Raw genomic sequence first — 14,365 nt, 5'->3', positions numbered from 1 at the left:
ACGCACACTTAGATTCACACAGGACACCGAATAGGACAGGAGAAGTACTCCAGATATAACAAACTGACCCTAGCCCCCGACACATAAACTAATGCAGCATAAATACTGGAGGCTGAGACAGGAGGGGTCAGGAGACACTGTGGCCCCATCCGAGGACACCCCGGACAGGGCCAAACAGGAAGGATATAACCCCACCCACTTTGCCAAAGCACAGCCCCCACACCACTAGAGGGATATCTTCAACCACCAACTTACCATCCTGAGACAAGGCCGAGTATAGCCCACAAAGATCTCCGCCACGGCACAACCCAAGGGGGCGCCAACCCAGACAGGCCGACCACAACAGTGAATCAACCCACCCAGGTGACGCACCCCCCCCAGGGACGGCATGAGAGAGCCCCAGTAAGCCAGTGACTCAGCCCCCGTAACAGGGTAGAGGCAGAGAATCCCAGTGGAAAGAGGGGAATCGGCCAGGCAGAGACAGCAAGGGCGGTTCGTTGCTCCAGAGCCTTTCCGTTCACCTTCCCACTCCTGGGCCAGACTACACTCAATCATATGACCCACTGAAGAGATGAGTCTTCAGTAAAGACTTAAAGGTTGAGACCGAGTTTGCGTCTCTGACATGGGTAGGCAGACCGTTCCATAAAAATGGAGCTCTATAGGAGAAAGCCCTGCCTCCAGCTGTTTGCTTAGAAATTCTAGGGACAATTAGGAGGCCTGCGTCTTGTGACCATAGCGTACGTGTAGGTATGTACGGCAGGACCAAATCAGAGAGACATTGACATTCCAACATTGGGGAACTCGCCTCTTGTAATTTAGTAGATTTAAAGCTCATTGCCTTATTCTAGAATTGATTAAATTGTTAATCTACTCACAATACCCAATAATGACGGAGCAAAAACTGTTTAGATTTTTTATTTTTTGTATTAAAACATTTTTTTAAGGAAACATCAGGTTTATATACGTTTTCCGACCCTTTACTCAGTACTTTGTTGAAGCACCTTCTGCAACTATTACAGCCTCAAGGCTTCATGGGTTTGACACTACAAGCTTGGCACACCTGTATTTGGGGAGTTTCTCCCATTCTTCTCTGCAGATCCTCTCATGCTCTGTCAGGTTGGATGGGGAGCGTCGCTGCACAGCTATTTTCAAGTCTCTCCAGAGATGTTCGTTCAGGTTCAAGTCCGGGCTCTGGCTGGGCCTCTCAAGGACAGTCAGACACTTGTCCCGAAGCCAAGACAATACAGGAGTGGCTATGTGCTCATGGTCTTTGTCTTGTTGGAAGGTGAATTTTCGCCCCAGTCTGAGGTCCTGAGCACTCTAGAGCAGGTTTTCATCAAGAATCTCTGTACTTTGCTCTGTTCATCTTTCCCTTGATCCTGACTATTCTCTCAGTCCCTGCCACTGAAAAACATCCCCACAGCATGATACTGCCACCACCATGCTTCACCGTAGGGATGGTGCCAGGTTTCCTCCAGATGTGACCCTAGGCATTTAGGCCAAATAGTTCAATATTGGTTTCATCAGACCAGAGAATCTTGTTTCTCATGGTCTGAGAGTCCCTTTTGTGCCTTTAGGCAAACTCCAAGCGTGCTGTCATGCGCCTTTTACTGAGGAGTGGCTTATTTCTGCCCACTCTACCATAAAGGCATGATTGGTGGAGTGCTGCAGAGATGGTTGTCCTTCTGGAAGGTTCTCCCATCTCCACAGTGGAACTCTGGAGCTCTGTCAGAGTGACCATCGGGGTCTTGGTCACCTCCCTGACCAAGGCCCTTCTCCCCCGATTCCTCAGTTTGGCTGGGCAGCCAGCTCTAGGAAGAGTTTTGGTTGAGTTTATTTTATTTTATTTTTACAGGGACAGTGCACATTAATCAACGTTTCAGTAAAAGTGCCGGTTTTAGCCAGCCGGCTAATTTTCAACCGCAGTCCCTGGGCAGGTTAGTAAAAACAATTACAATATAGACAATAGCAAAATAGGACAAGCAAGACATAGCATACAGACAGAACAAAAAGCAGCAAGACAAAATTCATAAAAGCAACAAAGTGTTTCCACACCTCACAAGCTACAGACAACAGACAACATGGAAAGCGGCAACACACAGCTAGGGACCATGTTCACAAATCTGATGGACCTTTAGCCATGTCTTCAAACATTTTGTGAACGTGTGATATGTGGTGCAGTTATGTGTGTCTGATGGCTGTGTATTCCAGACATGGGAAGCTCTCACAGAGAAAACGGATTTACTAAAGGTGCTTTTCCTTAAGGGAACTATACAATCACCTCTCATGGCAGACCTTGTGGATCTGCTGCCATATGTTTGGGTTTTATGTTTAACAAAAATACTGAGTGGAGGGGGAGCCAGGCCATTTAGGATCTTGAATACAAGACATGCATCGGTGTATTGCACAAGATATTCCCAACTCAGGAGCTCATGCTTTCTGAGGATGTAACAGTGATGATGGCTATTGGGCTTCCTATCAAGCACTCTGAGAGCCTGTTTGTAGACAGACTGAATAGGTCTTAATGTTGTACAGAATGCTTGGGCCCAACTAGTCAAGCAGTATGTTAAGTGGGGGAGTATCATAGATTTGAAGTACAGTTTTGCTACCTCTGTAGTCAAACAATTTCGTATAAATCGGAAATTAGCTAGGTTGAATTTGGTTATTTGAATTACCTTTTTCACATGCTTTTTAAAAGAGAGGTTGGAATCAAGTATGATGCCAAGGTACTTAAAATCAGGTACCACCTGGAGCTTCTCCCCTGACACATAGACATTTGGCTCAGTAGCATCTGTTGCCCTCTTTGTGAAGAACATGCAAACAGTTTTTTTTCACATTGAAATTAAAACACGAGTCACTGAGCCACTTTGTAACCTGGACCATTACAGTAGTGAGTTCTTGTGCAGCTTGTTGTTTGCTGTTTGCATGCACATATATCACTGTATCATCTGCATACATTTGAACTTCAGACCCAGTACAGACAGAAGGCAGATCATTAATTTACAGGCTGAACAGGAGGGGCCCCAGTATTGACCCTTGGGGCACGCCCACATCATAGCTAAGAGTGGGCGACAGCTCATTGCTCACTCTGACACACTGAGTTCTGCCTTCAAGGTATGATTTAATCCATCCCAAGGCATCAGGGGAAAAGTTGAACTTGGACAATTTTGTGATGAGAATCTCATGGTTAACAGTATCAAAAGCCTTCCTTAGGTCCAGAAACACAGCCCCAACAACGCCCCCTTTGTCCATCTTGGACTTCACATTTTCCAGAAGAAAGCAGTTGGCCGTTTCTGTGGAGTGTTTCGCTCTGAAGCCAAACTGCATGGAGTGTAATGTGAAAGGGCTGTTGTTGAGGTGGGCAATCAGTTGTTCTGCTACACACCTTTCAACAAACTTTGACACCCCTCACGTCAGCAAGGTCGTCTGATTTAAAGATGGCCGTTATTATGGCCGACCCCCATCCCTTGGAAACACCCCGAGACCAATAGATGTGTTGGTGACCTTAGTAATGGGGCCAATGAGGGACTCTTTGTAGTTTTTAAGAAAGGTAGAGTCCAGCCCAAACACATATTTGGCTTTAGAGTTCTTTAGTGAGCTAATCACCTTGTTCACCTTTGACTCAGAAACCTCCCTTATGATGAAGACAGGTTGAGCATCATTTACTAACACTGAGCCCAAGAAATCAGTGGAGGGGTTCTGTGTCAGTACCCTGACAGAGTCAATAAAGTAGGAATTGAAGGCTATTGCTATTTCAACTGCATCCTGTGTTAGATTGTTATTCACCATGATGTCTAGTCTTTTTGCAGTGTTACTATGGTCTTTCCCTGTTAACTTTTTTAGATTCTCCCAGATCAGTTTAGAATTTCCCTTTGCTTCACCAATTATGTTAATAAAAAAGTTTGCCTTGGCCTGTCTGATTTCTTTAATCACCTTATTTCTCAACATGGTAAACCTACTTCTGTCATGCTCTAATTTGGATCTTAGGGCTATTTTTAGATAATTATCTCGTTCTTTCATCAATTTCCAGATTTCTCCATTTAGCCAAGGAAGAGTGCTCTTTTGGCCGGGTTTGGATTTGATTTTCTTTAGGAAACCATTTATTGTCGTCTGGATTGTGGATAGAAAAAGTTGACTATCAGCTTCCACGTCTGTATAGGACAAGAGATCATTCCAGTTAATTCCCTTAATTGCGTTTTCAAAATAGCTTAATTCACTCTTAGGTATTCTTAGTTGATCCGGCTTTCTAACAGTAGAGAGGTTAAACCTGCTCTTAGACAGCTTTCTGGCTATAAGTGTCAGATTATGATCAGATAGCCCAGTAACCATATTGAATGATTTAGTCACTCTCTCTGGTTTATTACTGAACACCAAATCAATCTGTGTTTTAGAGCAACAAGTCACCCTGGTTGGCCCTTTAACTAGCTGTGTAAGGTCAAAGGTATTAGTGATCCGTTTGAGGGTTTTTCTACAAAACTTGTCTTCATAATTCATGTTAAAATCTCCCATTAAGATGACCTCTTTCCCAAAGTCACATTCCCTAAGCATGTTATTAAACTGATCAAAACAGACTTTTGGTGGAAGGTGGTCTATACATTCCAATGAGGGTAAAAGACATTTGGGGAGACAGTGTAACCTTCAGGCCAATACATTCTAGTTTATTATCACATGACCACTCAATTTGTTTACATCGGATATGTTCTTTAATGTAAATCATCACACCTCCTCCTCTTCCTTCAATCCTGTCTCTCCTGAAAACATTGTAGCCAATCACAATCACAGCAGCATATGGAGAGTGTTTATGGAGCCATGTCTCTGAGAGGCAGAGAAAGTCAAGGTTGGAGTCTGTGAGTAGATATTGAATTTGATCACTTTTTGGAATGACACTACGAATGTTCAAGTCCCCCCTAGTAGTCCCTTGGGCTTAGCTCGTGGGTCCCAGATGACTCGAGAGTGATTGACACATTGAAAAAAGTGACATTTTCTGTGTTTTCTGACGGCTGGGTTTAGGCCGTTTTGTTTCGTTTTGATTAGGGGCAGTTCGGTAGCGTAATTAACAATCCCTCCCGCCTGCACTGGATGCGGGAACTAATTAAAACAGCTTGCGTACCAGAAGCAGAGTCAGGGATCGCATATAGCGACTCTGGTATGTTTGAAGAGTCAAAATCTATCCTGAGTCGAGAGAAACCATAGGACCATAGCACTCACCCACCTCCACAGCGGCGACGACCAGTGGACGAGGCCTTCCACCGCTTTCCACTCCGGTGCGTATCGCTGGCTCGGTGATGTTGGGCCCAGGATTGAGTTGCACATCCCCGGAGAGCAGGAGGGTAATGAACAGGTAGTTTAACAGTTTCCGATAAATGTTGGAATTGTGTTTGTTAAGCGGTTCAGTGGAATAGGGAGCGAGATAGACTTGGCCATTATTCAGAACATTATGGTACGCTGTGTACTGTCCGCTCCCGTGGAACGGTGAACCAATGAGTTTGGTGTTGATATTCTCCGGCAGTAGATTTGTGTCATCCCAGCAAGGACGCACTGAGATTATCAGTAGAGCAGCTACATAACTGACAATCATGGCAGAGTACTGGAGATAAAACACATAATTGCGCTTTAACCCTTTGCATGAGTGACTTAGCTGGGGTCGGCATACACCTGATGGTTTAGATAAAATTACAGCATTCGAATGAGAAGCTGCACCACCCTGTCTTCCGTCCGCCATCTTGAAAAGGGTGTGGCCATTAATTGGTGGTTCCAAACTTCTTCCATTTAAGAATGGAGGCCACTGTGTTCTTGGGGACCTTCAATGCTGGAGACATTTTTTGGTACCTTTTCCCAGATCTATGCCTCGACACAATCCTGTCAATTCCTTCAACCTCATGGCTTGGTATTTGCTCTGGCATGCACTGTCAGCTGTGGGACCTTAAACAGACAGGTCTGTACCTTTCTAAATCATGTCCAATCAATTGAATTTACCACAATTGGGCTCCAATCAAGTTGTAGAAACATCTCAAGGATGATCAATGGAAACAGGATTCACCTCAAATCAAATCAAAGTTTATTTGTCACGTGTGCCAAATACAACAGGTGTAGATCTTACTGTGAAATGCTTAGTTACAGGCTCGAACCAATAGTGCAAAAAAAGGTGTGTGTGTGTGTGGGGGGGGGTGTAAGTAAAGAAATAAAACAACAATAAAAAGACATTTGAAAATAAGAGTAGCAAGGCTACATACAGACACCGGTTAGTCAGGCTTATTGAGGTAGTATGTACATGTAGGTATGGTTAAAGTGACTATGCATATATGATGAACAGAGAGTAGCAGTAGCGTAAAAAAAAGGGGTTGGCGGGTGTTGGGACACAATGGAGATAGCCGGGTTAGCCAATGTGCGGGAGCACTGGTTGGTCGGGTCAGTTGAGGTAGTAGGTACATGAATGAATAGTTAAAGTGACTATGCAACTAAGCTAAACAGAAAGTAGCAGAAGCGTAAAAGAGGGGTTGGGGGGGGCACACAATGCAAATAGTCCGGGTAACCATTTGGTTACCTGTTCAGGAGACTTATGGCTTGGGGCTAAAAACAGTTGAGAACCCTTTTTGTCCTAGACTTGGCACTCCGGGTACCACTTGCCATGCGGTAGTGGAGAGAACAGTCTATGACTGGGGTGGCTGGGGTCTTTGACAATTTTTAGGGCCTTCCTCTGACACCGCCTGGTGTAGAGGTCCTGGATGGCATGTAGCTTTGCCCCAGTGATGTACTGGGCCATACGCACTACCCTCTGAAGTGCCTTGCGGTCGGAGGCCGAGTAATTGCTGTACCAGGCAATGATGCTCTCGATGTTGCATGCTTTGGTGTGCGGAGATCATCGTCCTTGTTGCCATGGTTGTAACCACACACGTCAGAGCGGCTCTTGGGCAGGCTTACCAGGATGTAGTGGAACCAGTCGTATTTGACATGGAGGCCGAAGCTGGTGTCAACGACCGAGAAAAGACTGCTCTCTCTGGCCATTCACCATCAAAGAGAGAAAGGAGACAAAGGGTCATTTCAGAGTAGAGAGTTGATGTATTTCATGTTAACATTTAATTAATATAATCAAATGTGTCAATGGGCAATGAATCATTAAAATGGCATCGGAACATGTGATTGGCAGCTCTCAAATTATGTGCAATCAACCCGAGTAAACATTACACTTCAGTCATTCCACTGAAACATAACTTATTTTTATCTTAATATAAATAACCTCCCTTCAAGGCTTTGTACAATTCTGTATTCTCAATTTTTCACCCAGTCTGGCTAAAATGCCATACAGACATGCACTTGAACTTGACATGAATTACTATTCAAACTCAGTCATCCAGAGAATGACCCAGTGAACTCGTATTACAAAAGGGATGTTAAACCATCACTCGGTGGAAAACAATTACAGAACGGTTGACAGATAGACATGCCCAGAGGAAAATCACTGCATGTCTATAGCCTGACTGACTTTATTGCAACATTATTTTGAATGTAAAGTGCATGTGTGTATTTGTAAGGTACCAAACAACAGCCTATCTTGCCTCTCTGGATAACAGTGTGGTCCTTATACAAAGTGAGCTGTAGGGCTTTAATAGATGGAAAGTGGTTCTGAGCATGGTCGTTTTGCTCCATGACCGAGAAGGGCTCTGCAGTACTGGCGTGGGTGCATTTCTGGACTAGATTGCAGTTTCCATAGTAGTTTAACTCCAGGCCATCAAAGGTGTAGTAGTGGTGGCCTCTGAGCACCCAGCAATCAGTTTTCTGGGCCAGGTCAACAGATTAAGGGCTTGGACTGGAAAGACGGGCGACAAGAATTAGGCTCTTGAGAGAATTCACACAGATTTGATGACAACTGCAGTTGACAGTGTTCCTAATTGAATATATCAAAATTGTCCATTATTGTTGTGATTATTACAGTCTGTTCGTTTAAACTAGATGAATTATAAATGCGTCGACTTTTGGGTGGCATCAAACGTTCTGAACAGGCATTCTAATCTGCACAGAGGAAAAGACGCTGTTGGAATCTTTCTAAAGTTGAGGTATATTCAACCAGCAGTGTGATAGACATTGACATGCATTCCATTAGCTTCGGAACAATTGACAGGTTAATTAATTCTGAACAAGCTTCTGATTGACAATAACAATTCCACTAGCCCCTGTAGGCTATTATTCAAGATTTGGTGTAAAGTGTGCGCAAAATAAACAAGGTCATTGCCAACTCGGAGAATGAAAGCGTTGAGGAAGTATGAATCATAGGTATATTATAAATCCTTGTAAATACGTCAGGCTGAATACATCCAATGTATACGGAACAAAAATATAAACGCAACATGAAACAAAGCTCATGAGGAAATCAGTCAATTTAAGTCAATTCATTAGGCCCTAATCTATGAATTTCACATGACTGGGAATACAGATATACCTTAACATTTTTTATACGGCCCTCAGGATCTCATCATGGTTTTTCTGTGCATTCAAATCGACAATCAATAAAATGCAATTGTGTTTGTTCTCCGTAGCTTATGCCTTAGCTTATACCATAACCCCAAAATGGGGCACTCTGTTCACAACGTGGACATCAGCAAACCGCTCGCTCACACAACGTCATACATGTGGTCTGCGGTTGTGAGGCCGGTTGGACTGCCAAATTCTCTAAAACAACATTGGAGGTGGCTTATGATAGAGAACATTAAATTATCTGGCGACTGCTCGTGGACATTCCTGCAGTCAAAATTCCAATTGCATACTCCTAAACTTGAGACATCTGTGGCATTGTGTTATGTGATGAAACTGCACATTTTAGAGTGGTCTTTTATTGTCCCTAACACAAGGGGCACCTATGTAATGATCATGCTTTTTAATCAGCTTCTTGATAATCCATCCACCTGACAGGTATGGCATATCTTGGCAAAGGGGAAATGCTCACTAACAGGGATGTAAACAAGTGTCACAAAATGTGTGTATGGAACATTTCTGGGAACTTTTATTTCAGCTCGTGAAACATGGAACCAACACTTTACATTTTTCTTCAGTGGTACAACACCACAACTCAAAAAAAGCTCAAATAAACAACCAAGCCCTCCAAGTTTGGTAACTTTGGAGCTTCTGGGTGTGTCAGAGAATCCAGCTGACCAGCGGGGCAGTAATTACTTTTCCCAACCCAGCCCAAGGAACAGTCAAGAAGGGTGCAGCTCGACCCTTAGGGCAGAGGCAGCCTCTCAGCGCAGGGAGCCAGGGGCGGAACATGTGCACCTCAGAGCACCCATCCAACCAGGAAACCTCCCCTTTCTGCAGAAGCACAATGAGTCAGTGTGTGTTCGTTATACAACCCTCCCTCCAACTGACACCCCACAAAGGTTTTGGGATTAGTCAAGCCCTGTACACACTACAGGTGTAGTGACTAACATACAGTTAAGACATAAATCATTGGGCTGTTTGTGACAGCCTGGGCTAAATGAAGCATGGCACATTTTGATCTGTGGTGTAGTTGTGGCAACATGTCAGGGATTACAGCTGCATAAATTCAGGTTTGGGAATTGATGATAAATAATGTGTCATAATAAATGTGGCTGTGTGTCATTACTGACTACACCCTCAGAGTAATCAAACCTCTAGTCTTGGAACATGATAAAACAGTCAAATGATCTGGTCATTTTGGAAAGGTTTGGAAATGCACCAATGACTACAACCCAGAAAATACATATTGGACAGAAATATAAACGCAACATGTAAAGTGTTGGTCCCATGTTTCATGAGCTGAAAAAATATCCCAGAAATGTTCTATATGCACAAAAAGCTTGTTTCTCTCAGATTGTGAAAACATTTGTTTACATCCCTGTTAGTGAGCAGTTCTTCTTTGCCAAGATAAGCCATCCACCTGACAGGTGTGGCATATTAAGAAGCTGATTAAACAGCATGAAACAGGTTCACCTTGTGCTGGGGACAATAAAAGGCCACTAAAACGTGCAGTTTTGTCACAACACATTGCCACAGATGTTTGTAGAGGGAGCATGGAATTGGCATGCTGACTGCAGGAATGTCCACCAGAGCTGTTGCCAGAGAATGTGATGTTAATTTCTCTACCATAAGCTGCCTCCAACTTCATTTCAGAAAATGTGTCAGTACGTCCAACCGGCCTCACAATCGCAGACCACATGTAACCATGCCAGCCCAGGACCTCCACATCCATCTGAGACCAGACACCCAGACAGCTGATTAAACTGAGGAGAATTTCTTTCTGTAATAAAGCTCTTTTGTGAGGAAAAGCTCATTCTGATTAGCTGGGCCTGGCTCCCAAGTGGGTGGGCCTAGCTCCCAAGTGGGTGGGCCTATGGCTCCCAAGTGGGTGGGCCTGGCTCCCAAGTGGGTGGGCCTGGCTCTCAAGTGGGTGGGCCTGGCTCCCAAGTGGGTGGGCCTATGGCTCCCAAGTGGGTGGGCCTGGCTCCCAAGTGGGTGGGCCTATGGCTCCCAAGTGGGTGGGCCTGGCTCCCAAGTGGGTGGGCCTGGCTCCCAAGTGGGTGGGCCTGGCTCCCAAGTGGGTGGGCCTATGGCTCCCAAGTGGGTGGGCCTATGGCTCCCAAGTGGGTGGGCCTATGGCTCCCAAGTGGGTGGGCCTATGGCTCCCAAGTGGGTGGGCCTGGCTCCCAAGTGGGTGGGCCTATGGCTCCCAAGTGGGTGGGCCTATGGCCCACTCATGGCTGCGCCCCTTCCCAGTCATGTGAAATTCATAGATTAGGGCCTATTTAATTTGATTTCAATTTAACTGTAACTCAGTAAAATCTTTGAAATTCTTGTATGTTGCGTTTATATTTTTGTTCAGTATGGTTTGGGATTGGAAACAAACCAGCTACACATAGAGTAATTTGGGAGTACAATACAAAGGCCAGTCTGACTGAACCATTAAACCGTTGCTTCTGCCAGTTCCACACACACACCTCATAGTAGCATCCAGTCTGGAATCAGCCACCCTGCTCAGGCTTGACACAGTGATCATGACTGAGCACATTACCCAGCCTCACACTGGCACCCATCCACAGAAGTCGAAGGACTGGTGACCAAACCAGAAGTATTGGCACAGGTTTCAGGGCAGGCATTGGTACACACCTTGTAGTGAGAGTTCACTGGGCATGACATGGCTGTATGCAGGGGAAAGACATTTAGTCTTTGTAAACATAATACATGTTGAATTCAGTTTTAAGCCAGAAAGGATCTTGCATCATCCACTTACAGCATTCATCTCCCCTCCATGGCTAGACCTTGGCTGTGGCTTCATAAAATACAAACATAGATTTTTTAAATTTTTCTACCTTTATTTAACTAGGCAAGTCAGTTAAGAACAAATTCTTATTTTCAATGACGGCTTAGGAACAGTGGGTTAACTGCCTGTTCAGGGGCAGAACGACAGATTTGTACCTAGTCAGCTCGGGGATTCGAACTTGCAACCTTTCGGTTACTAGTCCAACGCTCTAAACACTAGGCTACCCTGCCGCCCCAATAATCCTTCAGGCTTCCACAGTACTTTGCCATATCCGTTCAAGACACACACAGGGGCCTTTACACAGTTGTCCAATAAAGGTTGTGGGTCTACCGTGGCGTGGCAGTCTCTGAATAGGCCAGCAGGAGCTGAGAGGACACCACAGAAATGCTCCAACTTGAACTCAGCCGCCAAGGTCCAGTTACACTCAGGAAAACGTCACGGACCATCTGAGTCACAGGTGGTGTCAGTGCATGGCAGCTAGCCATGACCGACAAGAGAAGCAACCTGGCAGTGATCATGGGGGTAAAACACTGCCTTGATCTTGTGGCACAAACCGTCAGAGGCAGCCACACTCAGTGTTGGGGACACACTTCCCACCATTATGGAAGAACCCAGGTTTACACGAGACGCCACACAATTGTTGGGCACAGGTTGTATTCAATGTTGGCTGGACAGTACAGACCTGTACAGGACATAGGAAGGGAAATTTAGCAAATGTATGGATCATGCAGAGGTTCACATCAATTGATTAGTTGAAATAGTCTTCAATACAGAGCAAAAGGATTTATCAATTCAAACTACTTACCACAATAATCTGAAGCCTCCATTCATCTACGTTTGCCCCTTCCTCCTGGCAAGCAGCGGTGTAACTTGAGAGAATCTGACACAGGGCAGTCTGCTTGTCATTGTTGTAACAGAGGTCGTAGACAGTTGTCAAAGGCAGCGTTTGGGGTTGACAATCCCGTGGCAGTTCTGGAACACTCCCTCAGTAGTCCCTGCCTAAATAGAGAGCCTGCTCCTGATGGGGCATTGGGGATTGTTCACAGTCGTCACATCCACACATTCAACAACGTTACTAGTTTTCCAGCGCCTCACAGCCATAGATGTCCCCGTCGTCTGTTAGATAGTCCTCTGGGTCCGCGTTGAAGTTCCCACACAGGCCATAGAGTGAGCCAGAGACGACCCTGGGCACTTGGACAGTCAGGAGGTTCCAGTTGTATGTGACCAGGACACCAAAGTCAGTCTCAATACACGTGGACAGCTCTTCACTTTACCTTGGCTCAACAGTGAGGGAAGGGTCAAAATAATCCCATTCACCTGAAACAAGATTGAGAAGTAGTCAAAAGGGCATGTCCAAGACGAGGTGAAATTACAAATCTTCTGACACTGATGGTTTAGACAATAGTGCAGACAGGGAACTCTATTCAATATGTATCCAAAGCAGGCCAACTCACCACAACTACTTCATCCTAGTAATGAGAGATCTCAATAGAGTAACCATGGACCAAAATATTGACCCTTCTGGAATAAGAAGTGTTGGTGTCGTCCTCCTCATGTTCTGCGTCACCACACTGAAACCAGGCAGGTCTCCCGAGCTAGGGAAGTGCCTCACCAGCTGGTGCCTTGGAAGACACACCTGTTCCCGTCAAAATTGTGTAATGCCGATCCCCTTGAGCTGTGCACACCCTAAGCCCTTCCTTATGGTAGCCCAGCCAGAATCTTGCACACCTTGTCCTCCTGACACTGGGCCTGGACACAGGTGACATTCTTGGAGGAAGGCTGGCAGGTGCACTGCTTCCGACACTGGCGGTCCATCCAGAACATCTCCTTGGGGAGGTAGTAGAGACCTTGATGGCTGCAGCCACACCTGCTGTCTGGGACACAATGGCTGCCACTGAGCAGATAGCCCTCCTTGCACTGGGAGGTAGCCGGCCTCTGACATATGTCAGAGTAGGCCTGCCTCGACCTACAGACAGCAGAAGGAGCTCCATCAGCAGCACATTGGTCAGCCTTGCAGCTGCAGACGTCCTGTTCAGGAACAACATGGACGTGGCTCTGCAGCAGCCTGAAACCGAACCCAATGCAGGTTTAGAGTTCACTTGGCCTGTACTGCACACAGGACATGAGGCGCCGCAGTCCACTTTCCAGCGAAGCGCAAAGTCCACAGCCGCCACAGTTCCATCAGGGGTGGCAAAGTCATTAGTTGCATTGTGGCTGTAGTTTCCACAGAGAACACACAGTGAACCAGACAGCTCCGGTGCCACTTCCAATTCAAGGTTGTGATGCCAGTCATACCGCAGCATCAGGCCAAAGTCTGTTTCCAAGACAACGCTGGAGCTGCTAGGGTTTAAAGGCAGAGAGCCGGCGGGCCAGGGCTAGGGGCAGGTTCCTCTGCTGACTATTGATCTGCAAAAGCAACAAGACAGTATGGACATGTACTAGCCACAATCACGGCAAAGTGTTACTGCTGACGAAGGTGCGGTAGTAAGAATCCCCTATACAGAGCGGATGTTAGACTCTGAAGCGAAGACAGGCTTTCCGTCCTTCTTTACACACAGCCTGTGAGGTCCACAGTGCATCTACTCACAGGGATCTGCAGATACAAAAACAAAGTAGTCAGTGGTTATGTTGCCTGAAGAAACCACATTTTTGATTGTATTTTCTTAAAAAGGTTGAAAAGTAAAATGACCTATAGAGCCATGAGCTCGTCTCTAGTTGTAGTACATACCTTGTTTTTCACACATGGCTAGATAGTTCATGTTAACATTAGTCAGGGGAGGGAAAACAAAGTCAGACTCCAAGTTAGAAACTGGCTTCAGGTCAGCAAGGTCGTAAGTGAAGTTGTCAATGTCCTGTTATTAGCATGTGTAACCTGTTGCGACACCTACAGACTTCAGAGCTGAACACTCTCCAGCGCCTATGTGGAGGATCAGGCTACAGGACATTCCCATGTTAAAACTAAAATGAGGCTAATTAGATTTCTTCAGTCTGAAAAAGCTATAAATTGTACAAACACTAGTCGAGGAGAGCAGATACATTTTTTTAATGAAACTAAATGTTGGAACATTGCATTTGCAGAGAAATGATTACTGT

The 14,365-nt window shown here is 45.4% G+C and overlaps 1 long non-coding RNA gene across 1 annotated transcript; it reads right to left on the bottom strand.

The window, feature by feature from the left end:
* Positions 1–11,230: 11,230 nt before the first annotated feature.
* Positions 11,231–13,858, bottom strand: LOC115140883 (uncharacterized). The gene is made up of 3 exons (XR_003865306.2): positions 12,727–13,858; positions 12,078–12,589; positions 11,231–11,954 (listed from the first exon to the last, which is right to left on the bottom strand). It is a non-coding gene; the product is annotated as an uncharacterized LOC115140883 (long non-coding RNA).
* Between the last annotated feature and the right edge of the window lie 507 nt (positions 13,859–14,365).

This window comes from Oncorhynchus nerka, linkage group LG14 (assembly GCF_034236695.1).
Source record: "Oncorhynchus nerka isolate Pitt River linkage group LG14, Oner_Uvic_2.0, whole genome shotgun sequence".
Classification (NCBI taxonomy): domain Eukaryota; kingdom Metazoa; phylum Chordata; class Actinopteri; order Salmoniformes; family Salmonidae; genus Oncorhynchus; species Oncorhynchus nerka.
Note: the sequence above shows the minus strand (reverse complement) of the source record. Positions and strands in the feature narration are given on the sequence as shown.